At 39.7% G+C, this 16,808-nt stretch overlaps 1 protein-coding gene across 5 annotated transcripts in view; it reads right to left on the bottom strand.

The window, feature by feature from the left end:
* LOC138764336 (POU domain, class 2, transcription factor 2-like) overlaps nt 1–16,808 on the bottom strand; it is an 85,116-nt gene that overhangs the window by 52,576 nt on the left and 15,732 nt on the right. For 3 of the 5 annotated variants that reach the window (XM_069940106.1, XM_069940110.1, XM_069940111.1), the window contains exon 2: nt 11,045–11,157. The exons of the other annotated variants lie outside the window; for them this stretch is intronic. The gene's annotated coding sequence lies outside the window, so the exon portion shown is untranslated. The remainder of the gene's footprint in view (nt 1–11,044; nt 11,158–16,808) is intronic. 5 annotated transcript variants of the gene reach the window in all.

The following is a 16,808-nucleotide window of genomic DNA, read 5'->3' as shown; positions in this document are numbered from 1 at the left end:
GTAGTGGAGGGTGGATGACCCTGGTCCTTCTGAAGTCCTTTCTCTTGTCAGGTTGTTATTCTTTTTTTTAATTTTTTTTTATTTTTCACACTGTGAACCATAACAACCAAAATATGTACAAACGTTTCTCATTAAATATACACAATAGTATTTTCCCCCTATTTTCCCCCTTCCGTCCCTCCCCCCTTCCCACCCCCCTCCAAAACCAATAAATATTCAACATATACAATAAAAACATAAAACAATGTTTTCACACAAAGAAAAAACAAATTAGAAAAATGTGTCATCTACTTTTATGCACTAAATCAAATAGTTTTGTCTTCTTATCATTTTAGGGGGTGGAGGTCCGAGGCAAGCTCTCTCTGTTATGTTCCATATATGGTTCCCGAATTTGTTCGAACAATGTGACTTTATTTTTTAAATTATATGTTATTTTTTCCAATGGAATACATTTATTCATTTCTATGTACCACTGCTGTACTCTCAGGCTCTCTTCCATTTTCCAAGTTGACATTATACATTTTTTTGCTCATGCTAAGGCTATCATAATAAATTTTTTTTGCGCTTTATTCCATTTGAGGCCTAATTCTTTATTTTTTATGTTACTTAAAAGAAACATCTCTGGATTTTTTGATATGTAATTTTTTGTGATTTTATTTAATATCTGATTTAGTTCTTCCCAAAACGTATTCATTTTCGTACATGCCCAAATTGCATGTATTGTTGTTCCCATTTCCTTCTTATAGTGAAAACATCTATCTGGTAATGTTAGATCCCATTCTTTTAATTTTTGAGGAGTGATATATAACCTGTGTAACCAATTATACTGTATCATGCGTAACCTCGTGTTTTATTGTATTCTTCATAGTTCCAGAACATAACTTTTCCCATGCTTCATTTTTTATCTTTGTTTAAATCCTTTTCCCACTTTTGTTTAGGTTTATAGTTTATTTCCTCATCTTCCTTACCTTGCAGCTTAATGTATATATTTGTTATAAATCTTTTAATTATCATTGTATCTGTAATCACATATTCAAAGCTGCTTCCTTTTGGTAATCTCAATCTGTTTCCCAATTTATCCTTTAAATAAGCTTTCAGTTGATGATATGCAAACACTGTACCGTGAGTTATTCCACATTTGTCCAACTGTTTAAATGTTAATAAATTATTTCCCAAAAAACAATTTTCTATTCTTTTGATTCCTTTTCTCTCCCATTATCTAAAGGAAAGGTTATCTATTGTAAAAGGGATGATTGGATTTTGCATCAATAACAATTTTGGTATTTGGTAATTCATTTTTTTTTCCTTTCTACATTGATCTTCTTCCATATATTGAGTAAATGATGCAATACTGGTGAGCTTTTGTATTGCACCAGCTTTTCATCCCACGAAGGTACCTTCTCCCCTATTTTATCTAGTTCTATCTTACTCCAGTCTGGTTTTTCTTTCATCTGGAAAAAATCTGATAAGTGCCTTAATTGTGCAGCTCTATAATAATTTCTGAAGTTTGGTAACTGCAAACCACCCTGGTTATACGTCTCTGACCATTTATCTAATGCTACCCTCAGTTTCCCCCCTTTCCACAAGAATTTCCTTATTATTCTCTTCAGTTCATCAAAGAATTTCTCTGTTAAGGGAATTGGTAATATTTGAAATAAGTATTGTATCCTTGCAAACACATTCATTTTAATGCAGTTCACCCTCCCTATCAACATTAGTGGAAGTTCTTTCCAATGTTCTAAGTCTTCCTGCACTTTCTTTATTAGTGGCTGATAATTTAGTTTGTACAAGTGGCTTAAGTTATTATCTAACCTTATTCCTAGGTATCGGATTGCTTGTGTTTGCCATTTAAATGGTGATTCTTTTTTAAATCCTGTATATTCCGCGTTACTCATCGGCATCACCACTTTTATTTGCTTTGATCTTGTATCCCGATATTTCTCCATATTCCTTCAATTTCTTATGTAATTCTTTTATTGATATCTCTGGTTCTGTTAGGTATACTATGATGTCATCTGCAAATAAACTGATTTTATATTCCTTCTCCTTTATTTTTATCCCTTTTATTTTGTTTTCTATTCTTATCAGCTCTGCCAATGGTTCTATTGCTAAGGCGAACAATGAGGGGGATAATGGACATCCCTGCCTAGTTGATCTACTTAATTTGAATTGGTTCGATACATATCCATTTACTACTACCTTTGCCAATGGTCCATTATATAATGCTTTCATCCAATTAATATATTTTCCTAGCAGATTGAACTTCTGTAATACCTTAAATACCTTAATACCACTCTACCCTGTCAAAGGGTTTTTCTGCGTCTAAGGCAACAACCACCGTTGGTTTCTTATTTCCTTGAGCTGCATGAATTAGATTAATAAATTTACAGACATTATCCACTGTTCATCTTTTCTTAATAAATCCACTTGATCTTGTTTTACTATTTTTGGTACACAGTCGGCCAATCTGTTTGCTAATAATTTTGCTATTATCTTATAATCTGAGTTAAGTAGAGATATTGGTCTATATGATGCTGGTGTTAATAGATCCTTCCCCTTCTTTGGTATTACTGTAATTATTGCTGACTTACATGAGTCTGGCAAGTTTTGTGTTTCTTCTATCTCATTCATTACTTCCAGGAGAGGAGGAATTAATAACTCTTTAAATGTTTTATAAAATTCTATTGGAAATCCATCCTCTCCTGGTGTTTTATTGTTCGGCAGCTTTTTTAATATATCCTGTACTTCCTCTATTTCAAATGGTTTTATCAGTTTGTTTTGTTCCTCTTCTTGCAATTTCAGCTGTTCAATTTCAGCTAAAAACTCTTCCATTTTATCATCTTTCCCCTCATTCTCAGTTTGGTATAAAATGCTTTAAAGTTTTCATTAATCTCTGTTGGGTTATATGTGATTTGTTTGTCCTTTTTCCTTGACGCCAATACAGTTATTTTTGTTTGTTCTGTTTTAAGATGCCAGGCCAATATTTTATGTGTTTTTTCTCCCAATTCGTAATACTTTGGCTTTGTTTTCATTATGTTCTTCTCCACCTTGTACGTTTGTAATGTTTCGTATTTTATTTTTTTATCCGTCAATTCTCTCTTTTTCTTTATATCGTCCCTTTTCACTAGTTCCTTTTCTATACATACTATCTTCCTTTCCAGCTGCTCTATTCCCCGATTGTAATCCTTTTAGATCTTAGTTACATAACTTATTATCTGTCCTCTAATGTAAGCTTTCATTACGTCCCATAATATAAATTTATCTTTCACCAGTTTCTGTGTTTATTTCAAAATATGTTTTAATTTGGCGTTCTTCCTGCCTTTTAAGTAGCATGGAGTTTAACCTCCATCTATATGTTGTTGGTGGGATGTCCTCCAGTTCAATTGCTAATAACAGGGGTGAATGATCTGAAAGTAGTCTACCTTTATACTCAGTTTTCCTAACTCTTCCTTGAATATGGGCCGACACCAAAAACATATCAATCCTTGAGTATGTTTTATGCCTACTCGAGTAATAAGAATATTCCTTCTCTTTTGGATGCTGTCTCCTCCAAATATCCATAAATTTCATTTCCTGCATTGATTTAACCATAAATTTGGCTACTTTATTCTTTTTGCTTGTCTTTTGTCCAGTTTTATCCAACAATGGATCCAAATTAAAGTTAAAATCCCCTCCTATCAATATATTCCCTTGTGTGTCTGCAATCTTCAAAAAAATATCCTGCATAAACTTTTGATCCTCTTCATTAGGTGCATATATATTGAGCAAATTCCAAAATTCTGAGTATATCTGACACTTTATCATTACATTCTTCCCTGCTGGATCTATTATTTCTTCCTCTATCTTAATTGATACATTTTTGTTAACTAATATAGCTACACCTCTAGCTTTTGAATTATATGATGCTGCCGCTACGTGCCCTACCCAGTCTCTCTTTAGTTTGTTATGTTCCACTTCAGTTAGATATGTTTCCTGCACAAATGCTATATCTATTTTTTTATTTTTTTCAGAACATTTAGTAGCCTCTTCCTTTTAATTTGGTTATGTATTCCATTAATGTTTATGGTCATGTAGTTCTTGTTTACACCTCTTATATCTTGTTTACACCTCTTTTCCGCCTCCTCGCCACCTCCATCCCCCTTTTTCCCTTTTTTATCTTTTAGTTTTCCCTTTTTAAACTCAATGTATGACAACACATTTAAAACATAAAATACTCCAACAATTCCCACATCCAATAAAATATTAACCCCAAATGCACCACCACCCCTCTCTGAGTTGCCCCTTATCCCTTGCTGGGCAACTCCCCTTTCCATTTGGTTTGCGATCTTGCTCACAAGCGTTAACTGATTTCGCAGTGATGGTTATTCTCCCCCCCTACAGCCCCCCCAGAAAACACTTTTTTTATACATATAACAAAGCTCTCTCTTTTTTCCCCCCTTCCCCTCTCTTTTCCATCTTTAGTTCTTTACATATACATTATTTTTACATCTTTATATATACTTTATCACTGGTCTTCTTTCTTGTTACATCTCTTCTCTTCTTCTGTCCTGCAAACACTCTGCGAATTCTTGTGCTTCCTCCGGATCCAAGAACAGTCTGTTTTGCTCCCCAGGTATAAATATTTTAAGTACAGCTGGATGTCTTACCTTTTTTCCATAAAATTGTTCTCGCTGAATTAAATTCCTTCCTTTTCTTTAAAAGTTCAAAACTTATGTCTGGGTAAAAAAATATTTTTTGTCCCTTATATTCCAATGGCTTATTATCTTCTCTAACTTTGTTCCTTGCCTGCTCCAGTATATTTTCTCTTGTCATATATCTTAAAAATTTTACTAAGATGAATCTTGGTTTTTGATGTGTCTGCAGTTTCGGCACTAGTGCTATGTGTACCCTTTCTATTTCCATTTCTGCATGTAATTCTGTCAGTCCCAAAATATTTGGGATCCATCCTTTTATAAATCCCTTCATGTCTGCGCCTTCTTCATCCTCCTTCAGGCCCACTATTTTTATGTTGTTTTGCCTGCTATAGTTTTCCAAAATATCAATTTTCTGAGATAACAACTCTTGAGTCTCTTTAATTTTTTTTGTCATTTTCTTCCAATTTTTCTCTTAAATCATTTACTTCCAATTCTACAGCCATTTCCCGCTCCTCCACGTTTTCTACTCTTTTCCCTATTTCTGTCATGACCAGTTCTAAACTTTGCATTTTGTCTTCTGCTCTTTTCATTTTTCTTTTAATCGCACTAAATTCTAATGATAACCATTCTTTTATCTATATTCTGTCTGTCTGTTTTACCTTCTATTTCCCTGTGAAGATCTTGGTCTTCTTCTTCCTCTTCTTCTGTATCTGTACCTGTGCTTGTGTCTTCTTCTTTTCTTCTTTGTATCTGTGTCTCTTCTATTTTTCCTGATGAATTACTTCTATGTCTTTGTCGGGCCTCCTCTTGCTGGGCCTCTTGCTTTTGATCTTTCTTTCGTGGGCTGTCTGTCTGTCTGGTCTCTTGTTGTCGGTCACCCCGCTGTCATTCTCCCTCATCCGGCTCCTCGCTCCTTTCCTCTCCGTTGTTTTTCTCCTCCAGCTGAGCGCCCTGATGCCGGGCATCCCTCCGCTGCTCGTGTTGTAACTACCCGCTCCTCAGCTGAGCACTGCTCCCGCCAGTGTTCACTTTTTCCTTTGATTGCACACTGCACAACTCCTTGCGCATGCGCAGTTGCACACTTTTGTTTGGCTCCGAGAGCCATTTTTGGAGTCCACCGGTCAGGAGGTCGCAACTTCGCAGGGCACTCAATAACCTCGGAGATCGGCTGCTCTTCACCACCGCAGCTCCCTGCTCCTTCGTGCAGGTAAGGCCTTCTTCTTTCTTCTTCGGTGATTTTTCTTCTTTTTTCCCCGTTGTTCTTACTTTCTCTTTCTTAGGTGAGATCTTCTTGTTCTTCTCTGTAACTTTATCTTCTATTTCTTGAGTTTTGTATTCATTGAGCCTTGTCTTTTCCAAACTTTTTTTCTGGAGAGGGCTGGTTTAACCCGACCAGCCACGACTCCATCACGTGACTCCTCTTTGTCAAGTTGTTATTCTCACACTATTTCATGAGGGTTTCCAGCTCTTCTGTGTAGTGCAACATCATTGTTTTGTGATGACACTAACTACTGACATGACATCTGGAAATGTGGTGAGACCTCACTTGAAGTACAGTTTTGGGCTCCTTAAGAGGTGCAGACATGGCAGATGGTTCAGAGAAGGTTCTCAAGAATGATTTCTGGAAAGAAGGGATGAGCATATGATGTTCAGAAGAATGGGTGGGAACTTCATGGAAGGATTTTGAACATTGAAAGGCCAGGACAGGGCAGATGTAGCTCAGTTGTCTCCCATGGTAGGAGAGTCTGGGATAAGAGGGCATATCTTCAGGATTGAATGGCACCTATTTAAAACAGAGATGAGGAGGAATTTCTTTAGCCAGAGAGTGATGAACCTCTGGAATATGCTACCTTAGGCAGCTGTGGAGGCCAAGTTATTGCATCTATATATGCAGAAATTGATTGGTATCTGAAAATTCTGGGGAATCAAAGGTCATGGGGAAAAGGCAGTAGATTGGGGCTGAATGGGAGAATGAATCAGCTCATGATGGAATGGCGGAGATAACTCAATGGGCTCAATGGCCTGCTTCTGTTTCTACATCTTATGCACTAATAGTCTAAGTTAACACATCAGTCTCAACAAAAACCAGAGGCGTCAGTGAACAAATCAATCCCAGTGTAGCCTCTATATTTATTTTCTAATTTATTTATTTTTTTAAATTTAGACATACAAAATGGTAACAGGCCATTCCAGCCCACAAGCCCGTGCTGCCTAATTACTTACAACCCTCGATATGTTTCAAATGTGGGAGGAAACTGGAGCTCCCAGAGGTAACGCATGAAGACGCTGGTAGAACATACAAACTCCTTTCAGACATCGTGGGATTCGAGTCCCTGTCCTGATCGCTGGTGCTGTAACTGTGCTGCCCTTTTTCAAAAAGTCTTTTCCAGAAAGTAGTCATTGACAAATCCACACCTGCCTCCTGATCTGTCAGACATATGTTTGGGGATTTTTCTTCATTATGATTAGAACTCTTTTGTCATCAGCTGTGGAGGTCTTCCTTGGCTTACCTGTGCCTTTGTGATTACTAAGCTCACCAGTACGCTCTTTCTTCTTTATTATGTCCAAACTATTGATTTTGGTAATTCTAAGGTTTGAGTGATGACTCTTACTGTTTAATCTTGTTTTTCAGCCTCATAGAAGCATCGAACCATAGGACACTACAGCTCAGAAACAGGGCCCTTCAGTCCTTCTAGTCTTTGCTGAACTATTTTTTTGCCTAGTCTGTCTGACCTGCACCCAGTCCATAGCCCTCCAATATCTCTCCTATCCACGTACCTGTCCAAATTCTTCACCACCTCAGCAGTCAGCCCATTCCACACTCCCACAACTCCCTGTATAAATATGTTCTCCTAAACCTTTCTCCTTTCACTTTTAACCCCTGTCCTCTGGTTTGTATCTCATTGACACTCAGTGGGAAAAGCCTATCTATATTTACTCTGTCTATCCTCCTCAAAGTTTTAAATATCTCAATCAAATCTTCCCCCCCTCAGTCTTCTATACTCCAGGGAATAAAATCCTACCCGGTTTAACTTTTGCCTGTACTCAGTCCTTGAAGTCTGGGCAATATCCTAGTAAATCTTCTCTGCACTTCTTTCTTATTGATATATTTCTTGTAATTAGGTGACCAGAAATGCACACTATTTTCCAAATTTGGCCTCACCAATGTCTTGTACAACTTTACCATAACATTCCAACTCCTGTTCTCAAAACTTTGAATTATGAAGGCCAATATACCAAAAGCTCTCTTTGCAACACTATCCACCTGTGACGCCACTTTCAGGGAATTCTGTGTCTGTATTCCCAGATCCCTCTGTTCTACTGCACTCCTAAATTCCTGACCATTAATTGTGTACGTCCTTTCTTGGTTTGTCCTTCCAAAATGCAACACTTCACACTTGTCTGCATTAAATTTCATCTGCTATTTTCTGGCCCATTTTCCCAGCTGGTCCAGATCCCTCTGCAAGATTTGAAAACCTTCATCACTGCCCACAACACCTCCAATCTTAGTGATCCAATTGACCACATTGTCATCCAGATCAATGATATAGATGACAACAGCCACTGCTGAATCCAGTTCGCTACTTCAAGAATACCGAGCGTTTGAACTTTCCTGACTAACTCCCATGTGGGGCCTTGTCAGTCTTTACTGAAGTCCAACATCCACAACCTTTTTTGGTAACCTCCTTGAAAAACTCTAAAAGATTGGTTAAATCTGACCTACCACACATAAAACCATGTTGACTATCCCTAATCAGACTCTGGCTATCCAAATAATTCTCTATCTGATCTCTTTGAAAACCATCCAATAATTTACCTACTACTGATGTCAGGCTTACCAGCCTATAATTTCCAGGGTTAATTTCTGAGCCTTTTTGTAAACAACAGAACAACGTGAGCTACTCTCCAATCCTCCAGCACCACACACGTGGCTAAGAAGATTTTAAATATTTCTGAGAGAGGCCCTGCAGTTTCTATACTAGCCTCCCTCAAGGTCAAGGGAATACCTTGTCAGGCCCTGGGGATTTATCCACCCTTATTTGCTTTAAGACAGCAAGCACATCCTCCTCTTTAATATGTATAGGTTCCATGACCTCACTGCGTGTTTTCCTTACTTCCCACAATTCTATGCCTGTTTACTGAGTGAATACTGATGAAAAAAAAATGTAAGATCTCCCCCAACTCTTTTGACTCCATATAAAGCCGACCACTCTGAATTTCAAGAGGACCAATATACTTCATATACTTGTAGAAACCCTTAGGATTTTCCTTCACATTGTCTGCCAAAGCAACCTCATGTTTTCTTTTAGGCTTCCTGATTTCTTTCTTGAGATTTTTCTTGTATTTTTTATACTCCTCAAGTATCTCATTTGTTCCATGTTGCCTATCTTTTCACCTCTCTCTTCTTCCGAACCAGATCCCCAATATCCCTCAAAAACCAAGGTTCCCTATGCCTGAGAACCTTTCCTTTGACCCTGACAGAAACATACAATCTCTGTACTCAAAATTTCACCTTTGAAGGTCCTCCACTTACCAAACATATCCTTGCCTGAAATCAACTTGTCCTAATCCACACATTCAAGATCCTTTCTCATTTTCTCAGAATTAACCTTTCTCCAATTTAGAATCTGAACCCAAGGCCCAGACCTGTCCTTCACATAATTAACTTAAAAATAATGGTATTATGATCACTGGACCTAAAATTTTCTCTTTCACATTCTTCTGTCACCTGTCCTGTCTCGTTCCCTGATAGTTGATCCATTATTGCATTCTCTCTAGTTTGTACCTCTATATATTGATTTAGAAAACTTTCCTGAACATATTTGACAGACTCCAAGCCATCCAGCCATTTTACATTATGGGAGTCCCAGTCAATATGTGGAAAATTAAAATCCCCTACTATTAAAACCTTGTTTCTTGCAGCTGTGCTGTCTCTCAATAGATTTTCTCCTCTAATTCTCGTTGACTAATGGGCGATTATAATATAACCCCATGAGTGTGGTCATACCTTTCTCTTTCTTCAGTTCCACACATATAGCCTCAGTAGGTGAGCCCTCTGGTCTGTCTTGCCTGAGCATAACTGTGATATTTTCCCTGACAAGCAATGCCACTCCTTGCCCCCCTCCCCCTATTCTATTGCATCTAAAGCAACAGAAGCCCAGAATGCTGAGCTGCCAGTCCTGTCCCTCCTGCAACAAAGTTACACTAATGGCCACAATATCATAATTCCATGTGCCAATCCACTCTCTAAGCTCGTATGCTTTCCTACAATACTCCTTGCACTGAAATAGATGCAGTTTAGAAAATTTCCACCACGTACAACCACGTTGACTTCTAACGGTGCATGTAGTTTTCACATCATCCGTTCCCTCCTCCATTCCTCTATCTGCTATACACTCTGGTTCCCATCCCCCTGCAAATCTAGTTTAACCCACCAGAGCAGCACCAGCAAACCTTCCCGCAAGGATATTAGTCTCCTTCCAGTTCAGATGCAAAAGATCCTGTTGGAATAAGCCTCACCTTCCCTGGGAGAGAGCCCAATGATCCAGAAACCTGAAGCCCTCCCTCCTACACCATGTCTTTAGCCATGTGTTAAGCTGCATTATCCTCCTATTTCTAGCTTCACTTGCACGTGGCTTGGTAACAATCCTGACATCACAACCCTCGAGGTCCTGTCCTTCAACCTAGTGCCTAAATCCCTGATCTCTCCTTGCAGGACCTCCTCAACTTTCCTTCCCATGTCATTGATCCCTATATGGACCATGACATCTGGCTGCTCACCGTCCCTCCTGATCGGAGATAGATATCTCGGACCCTGGCACCAGGGAGGCTACATATCATCTGGATTATTCGATCTCTTCCACCGAACCTCTTAACTGCCCCACTTGACTATGGAATCCCCTATCACTACATCTCACCTCTTCTCTTCCCTTCACTTCTTAGTCACAGCACCAGACTCCGTGCCAGAGACCTGATCGCCATGGCTTATCCCTGGTAGGTCATTTCCACCCCCACCCCCCCAAAAGTATCCAAAATGGTATACTTTATATTGAGGGGAACAGCCATAAGGGTGCCCTGCACTGCCTGCCTGTTCTCTTTCCCTCTCCTGACTGTTACCCATATACCCTCCTCCTGCCCCCTAGGTGTGACTGTGCCCCTGTAACTCCTGTCTCTCACCCCCTCTGCCTCCTGAATGATCTGGAGTTCACCCAACTCCAGCTCCAATTATTTAACTCAGCTTGTCTGGAGCTGCAGCTGGATGCACTTCTCGCAGAAGAAGTCATCAGGGATCCCCCTGGCTTCCCTGACGACCCACATTCTGCAAGAGGAGCATCCCCCTGCCTTGGCTTTCATTCCCACTGTTTATGACAAGAGAAACAAAATATATGATATCTAAAACCTGCCCTTACCTGTAATGGCTTCTTTGACTTTCATTGGGACAACTCTGGTCCTCATGCTGAAAAATGGCAACTACAGACTCCAAAGCTGATCAAAAGCTTAGAAGGAAGCTTGGCTCTTACACCTGCACCAATGAAGCAATTAAACATACCTGAGTACTCACAAATATCTGTGAAGCCAATGTCCCAAAGATTAGGGTGCCCTGAAATGAGGGGACTATGTATAAAAAAATGCTGTAATTTCTGCATGGCCAAATCAAAATGTAAGTAAATAACCTTGAATAAAATCTGGAATGTGCACTTTAATTACATGTGAATTGATTACATATTTAAAACTTTGGAGCACAGGGGCAAATAAAGGAAAAATGTGTCTGTCCCAAACATTATAGAGGGCACTGTAAGTGAACAAATCAGTCCCAGTAAAGAGCAGAGATCTCAGTAAAGAAATCAGTCAGAGAAAAGAACAAAGATGTCAGTAAAAAAATCAATCTTATCAAAGATCAGAGGTGTAATACTCAATATGTAGTGAAACATGAAATTCTGCACACACTGTAACTGTAGTCAAAACACAAAAATGCTGGCGGAACTCAGCTCGTCTCACAGCGGCTATTGGTTGAAAAGGTGTATAACAGACATCATACACCGGAGTCCTTCCTCAAGGTGTGTGAAAAAACACAGGGGAATGAATTAAAGACCAAGAAAGGGGGAAGAATGGGAGGGGGAGGAGTGCAGAACAACAGACAGAATGTGTTAATTCGATAAGAGTAAAGGTGAGAATTTATTATGGCTCTGTGAAAGGAGACAGTAGGCCATTTCATGTCAGGCCTGTGCCTGGAGGCCAGCTACAAAAACTTAAAACTTACCTTTCAGACAGCAGCCCTAAAAGGCTGCTCCAGCATCACATTCATATCGAGAGGCGCCCTCGTAGCACCCTCTGGATCTGATGGAGGCGGGGCGACTGATGCCGTAGTGCCACCCATCATAAATACACAGCAGAGCAATGGCCGACTTCCTTACCCATAATCCCCCACAAAGCTGGAACCGCTCTGTTTCCCAGAACAGTTACAGTTGCATGGACGGATTATGGGTAGGGAAGACAACCATTGCTCTGTCGTGTTTTGAGCCACAGAGAGTGGCCCCAAAAGCTGAAGAGGCCCAGTGAGGCTATCACAGTCGACACTGGCCAACCCCTGATGGCTCCTGCTGGCTCTCACTGCCCTGACGGTTCCGCTGACCCCAATTGCCACGACGGCTCCCGCTGGCACCCATTACTCCGATTGCTGTCGCTTCCCTGAAGGCTCCTGCTGCCCCGCCGGCTCCCCTGCCTTGAGGGGGTCACGGAGGGAGATGGGTCATGGGCTGGCGGCATTATCAGCCTGCCCATAACCAGCCACTTGCAGCTTGAGAAGGCTTGGAATCAGCGCCTCGGAGCTGGCCACAGCACATTCAGAGAGGTAAGTCTTTAGGCGAAAGGGCGAAGAACCTCCACCTTTACAGAAGAGTGTTTTCCCTGCTTGAAAATGCCTAGTGAGAGAGAGATAGAGACAAAAAGAGAGATCACGAGGAAAGGAGACAGGGAAGAAGGAATGAGGTGGGGGAAGGTTTTAAGCCAAGGTCAGAGGGGTAACTGAACAATTCAGCCTCTGCAAAAACCAGATGAGATGGACCAAGGACAAGAGGTGTCAGAGAACAACTCAGTCCCAGCAAAGACCAGAGGTGTGAGTGAACTCATCAGTCCCAGCAAAGACCAGAGGTGTGAGTGAACACATCAGTCCCAGCAAAGACCAGAGGGGACCAAAAGTTTCAGTGAACAAATCCATTCCAGCAAAGATCAGATGTTTCATAAAACATAGATCATTACTAACCTAGCCTAGGAACATTTAGCGATAGCACTTTGTTACTCCAGTGATTTCAGGGGATTAACAGAGGAGATGTAATTCATAAGCTATCTTTATATGCAGATGATCTTTAAGTATATATTTCAGATCTTGAGAAATCTATTCCTTCAATGCTGTCTTTGCTTTCCCAATTCAGTATTTTTTCAGGATATAAACTGAATCTCCACAAGAGTGAACTATTTCCAATGAATGTGCATGTACCATCTATAAGCATATACCTTTTAGAGTGGTTAAAGTATATTTTACAAAGAGTCTGGAAAAACAACCACCTGAAGAAACACACAAAGATCAGTGTGTACAGAGCCGTTGTCATACCCACGCTCCTATTCGGCTCTGAATCATGGGTCCTCTACCGGCATCACCTACGGCTCCTAGAACACTTCCATCAGCGCTGTCTCCGCTCCATCCTCAACATTCATTGGAATGACTTCATCACCAACATCGAAGTACTAGAGCTGGCAGAGTCCGCAAGCATCGAATCCATGCTGCTGAAGACCCAACTACGCTGGGTGGGTCACGTCTCCAGAATGGAGGACCATCGCATTCCCAAGATCGTGTTCTATGGCGAGCTCTTCACTGGCCACCGAGACAGAGGTTCACCAAAGAAGAGGACAAGGACTGCTTAAAGAAATCTCTTGGTGCCTGCCACATTGACCACCGCCAGTGGGCTGATATCGCCTCCAACTGTGCATCTTGGTGCCTCACAGTTCGGCGGGCAGCAACCTCCTTTGAAGAAGACCGCAGAGCCCACCTCACTGACAAAAGACAAAGGAGGAAAAACCCAACACCCAACCCCAACCAACCAATTTTCCCTTGCAACCGCTGCAACCGTGACTGCCTGTCCCGCATCGGACTTGTCAGTCACCAACGAGCCTGCAGCAGATGTGGACATACCCCTCCATAAATCTTCGTCCGCGAAGCCAAGCAAAAGAAAGAGACATATCTTGGGGTTAAGATCACGAAAAAGTAAAGATTTATACAAATTTAATTTTCTCCCTTTAATTGATTATGTGAAACGATATAAATTATCAAGATGATAATTTTACCCAAATTCTTGCATACATTTCAAGCAGTTCTAGTGTTTATTCCTAAATAATTTTTTGACAGTAATGACTCAAAATTTTCTTGTATATGGAATATTAAGAATGCTAGGTTGAGGAAATTTCATTTGCAGAAATTAAAGAAATATGGTGGTATGTCTTAGATTTTATTATTGGCAGTTAATATTCGATATATTATTTTCTGGGTATATTATTCTGACAAACCCGAACGCCCTCATTGAACAGATTTGGAATTGAAATCTGTACAGAGGTATTCATTCGCTTCCTTATTGGGAGTTGCTCTTCCTTTTCTACTTTCTAAGATTAGTCGACGTACCTTTAACCCAATACCTTTAAACATACATTACGAATTGTGTTTCAATTTCACAAATTTTTGATTTAAATTTTTTAAATTTAAAAGTATTATTTAGCTCAACTATTTTTTCTCATCATCTGTAAGGGATCAAGCATTTCTTTTTGTAAAAGCAAAGGAATTGTTCATTTTTCGGATCTGTTTATAGATGGCCATTTAATATCTTTTGATACAATATCTAACAAATATTAAATATCTAAATCCCAATTTTTTAGAAATTTCCAAGCTAGACGTCTTTTGAATAAGATATTACCTAACTTTCCTACATCATATCAACCTGATTTGGTTGATACTCTTTTTCATTTGAATCCTTCCCATAAGGGTTTAATAGGTAATATTTACAATAATGTATTAATATTGCAATTGATCTGTAATGATATAATTAGAGGAGCTTGGGAATTGGAACTACAGTCACTTCTCCCAGAGGAACTTAGGGAAAAGAGTTTTGGAATGGTTAACACCTCTTCATATATGGCCGACACATTCAGTTTAAGGTGATCCATCAGGTTAATTGGCCCATTTCTTTCCTAATGTTAATCCTAATGTGATAGATGGAAATTACAAGTGGCCACATTAAGGCATATGTTTTGGACTTGCTCTGTATTAGAGAAGTATTGGACAGATATTTTCAAGACTTTGTCAGTTTTACTGGGTATTGGATTGCAACCGAATCCATTGATGGCTATTTTTGGAATTCTAGTTCCACAGGGGGGGGGTTGAGTTCCCACTTCTGCACATAAGGTGGTTGCCTTTATTACACTGTTAGCCAGAAGAGCCATTTTATTTAAATGGAAAGATCCTAATTCACCTCCTTTAATGAATGGCTCTCAAGTTATGCCATGTTTAAGTTTAAGTTTAGAAAAACTTTTGATCCCTCTGTTAAGTTTGAAGAGATTTAGCGTCCTTTTATAAACTATTTTTGTACGAGTTCATTTGTATTTTGACTTTATCTTCCAGACTGTTCTGAATTTCTGTTGTTTTTTTATTGGCAAGGACCAGATAAGTAGCTTATATTAATCTGTTTCAGAGAACACTCCGTTTAAGCTGCCCAGCCCTTTTTTTTTGTTTATTTTGGGAGGTTGGATGGGGTTTTAACAACAATTTTTTAATCTCTTTTTTAATATTCCAAATTGAGGAGAAAGGGATAATATTGTTCAATATGCTATAATGTTGTATTATGTATTGTAATATATTGATGTTTCTCTTTTTACTATTCGATTCTGGATTCTATTCTCCTCGTGTATTATTTACTATAGAATATTTAATTAAAAAATTGAAAAAGAGGAAAACAAGAAAAAACATAGAACATTACAGCACAGTACAGGCCCTTTGGCCCTCTGGCCCTCAATGTTTTACTGACCCATATATTCCCACCAAAAAAAAGTACTAAATCCTTCCTACTTCATAACCCTCTATTTTTCTTTCATCCATGAGCCTGTCTAAGAGTCCCTTCTATGCCCCTAATGTTCCAGCCTCCACCCCTGGCAAGGCATTCCAGGCACCCACAACTCTGTGGAAAAAACCTACCCCTGGTTTCCCCTTGTGATAGTACAGATCTATCACCAATGTATATAGTGTATATAGTTACAGTATCTAGACTGTGCTTACAGCGATTGGCTGAGAGCTAAGGTACGCCTACTGTCTGGGCCTTAAAGGGTTGTGTCCCTAGCCAGGTCGGATCATTCCGGACTGGTCGGCCACCTGTGAAGAGCTCCTGTCTTTTGCTAATAAAAGCCTTGGTTTGGATCAACAAGTCTTTGGTTCTTTCAACGAGCTCTACACCCCTAAACTTTCCTCCCTTCACTTTGTACAGATGCCCCTTGATGTTTGCTGTTCCTGCCCTGCGAAAAGGGTGGATGCTTCTCAGAATCTTGTAGACCTCTATTAAGGCACCTCTCATCCTTCTACACTCCAAAGACAAAAGTCCCTGCTCTACTAACCTTGCCTCATTGGACATTTCCCAATCTAGGCAACATCCTGGTAAATCTGCATAGCTTCCACATCCTTCCTATTATGAGGTGATCAGAACTGAACACAATACAAGTGTGGTCTCACCTGAGATTTGTAGAGTTGCAACATGAGCTCCTGACTCATGAATTCAATCCCTGTATTAATGAAGCCCAACATCCCATTGACCTTCTTAACTATCCTATCAACCTGCACAACAACATTGAGAGATGTATGGATTTTGACCCCAAAGTCCCACTATTCCTCCATGCTGTTAAGTATCTAACCATTAACCCAGTACTCAACCTTCTGGTTTGACCTTCCAAAATACATTACCTACCACTTATCTGGATTGAACTCCATCTGACATTTTTCCGCCAAAGTTTGCATCCTGTCTATATCCTTTTGTAACCTACAACAATTTTCAACTCTATCCATAACTCCTCCTACCTTCATATCATCCTCAAAAATATTGACCCATTCTTCCACTTCTTCATCTAGGTTATTTATAAAAATCA

Source organism: Narcine bancroftii, chromosome 5, assembly GCF_036971445.1.
Source record: "Narcine bancroftii isolate sNarBan1 chromosome 5, sNarBan1.hap1, whole genome shotgun sequence".
NCBI classification, from domain to species: Eukaryota; Metazoa; Chordata; class Chondrichthyes; order Torpediniformes; family Narcinidae; genus Narcine; species Narcine bancroftii.
The sequence above is the reverse complement of the archived record's forward strand: the minus strand, read 5'-3'. Positions and strand labels throughout refer to the sequence as shown.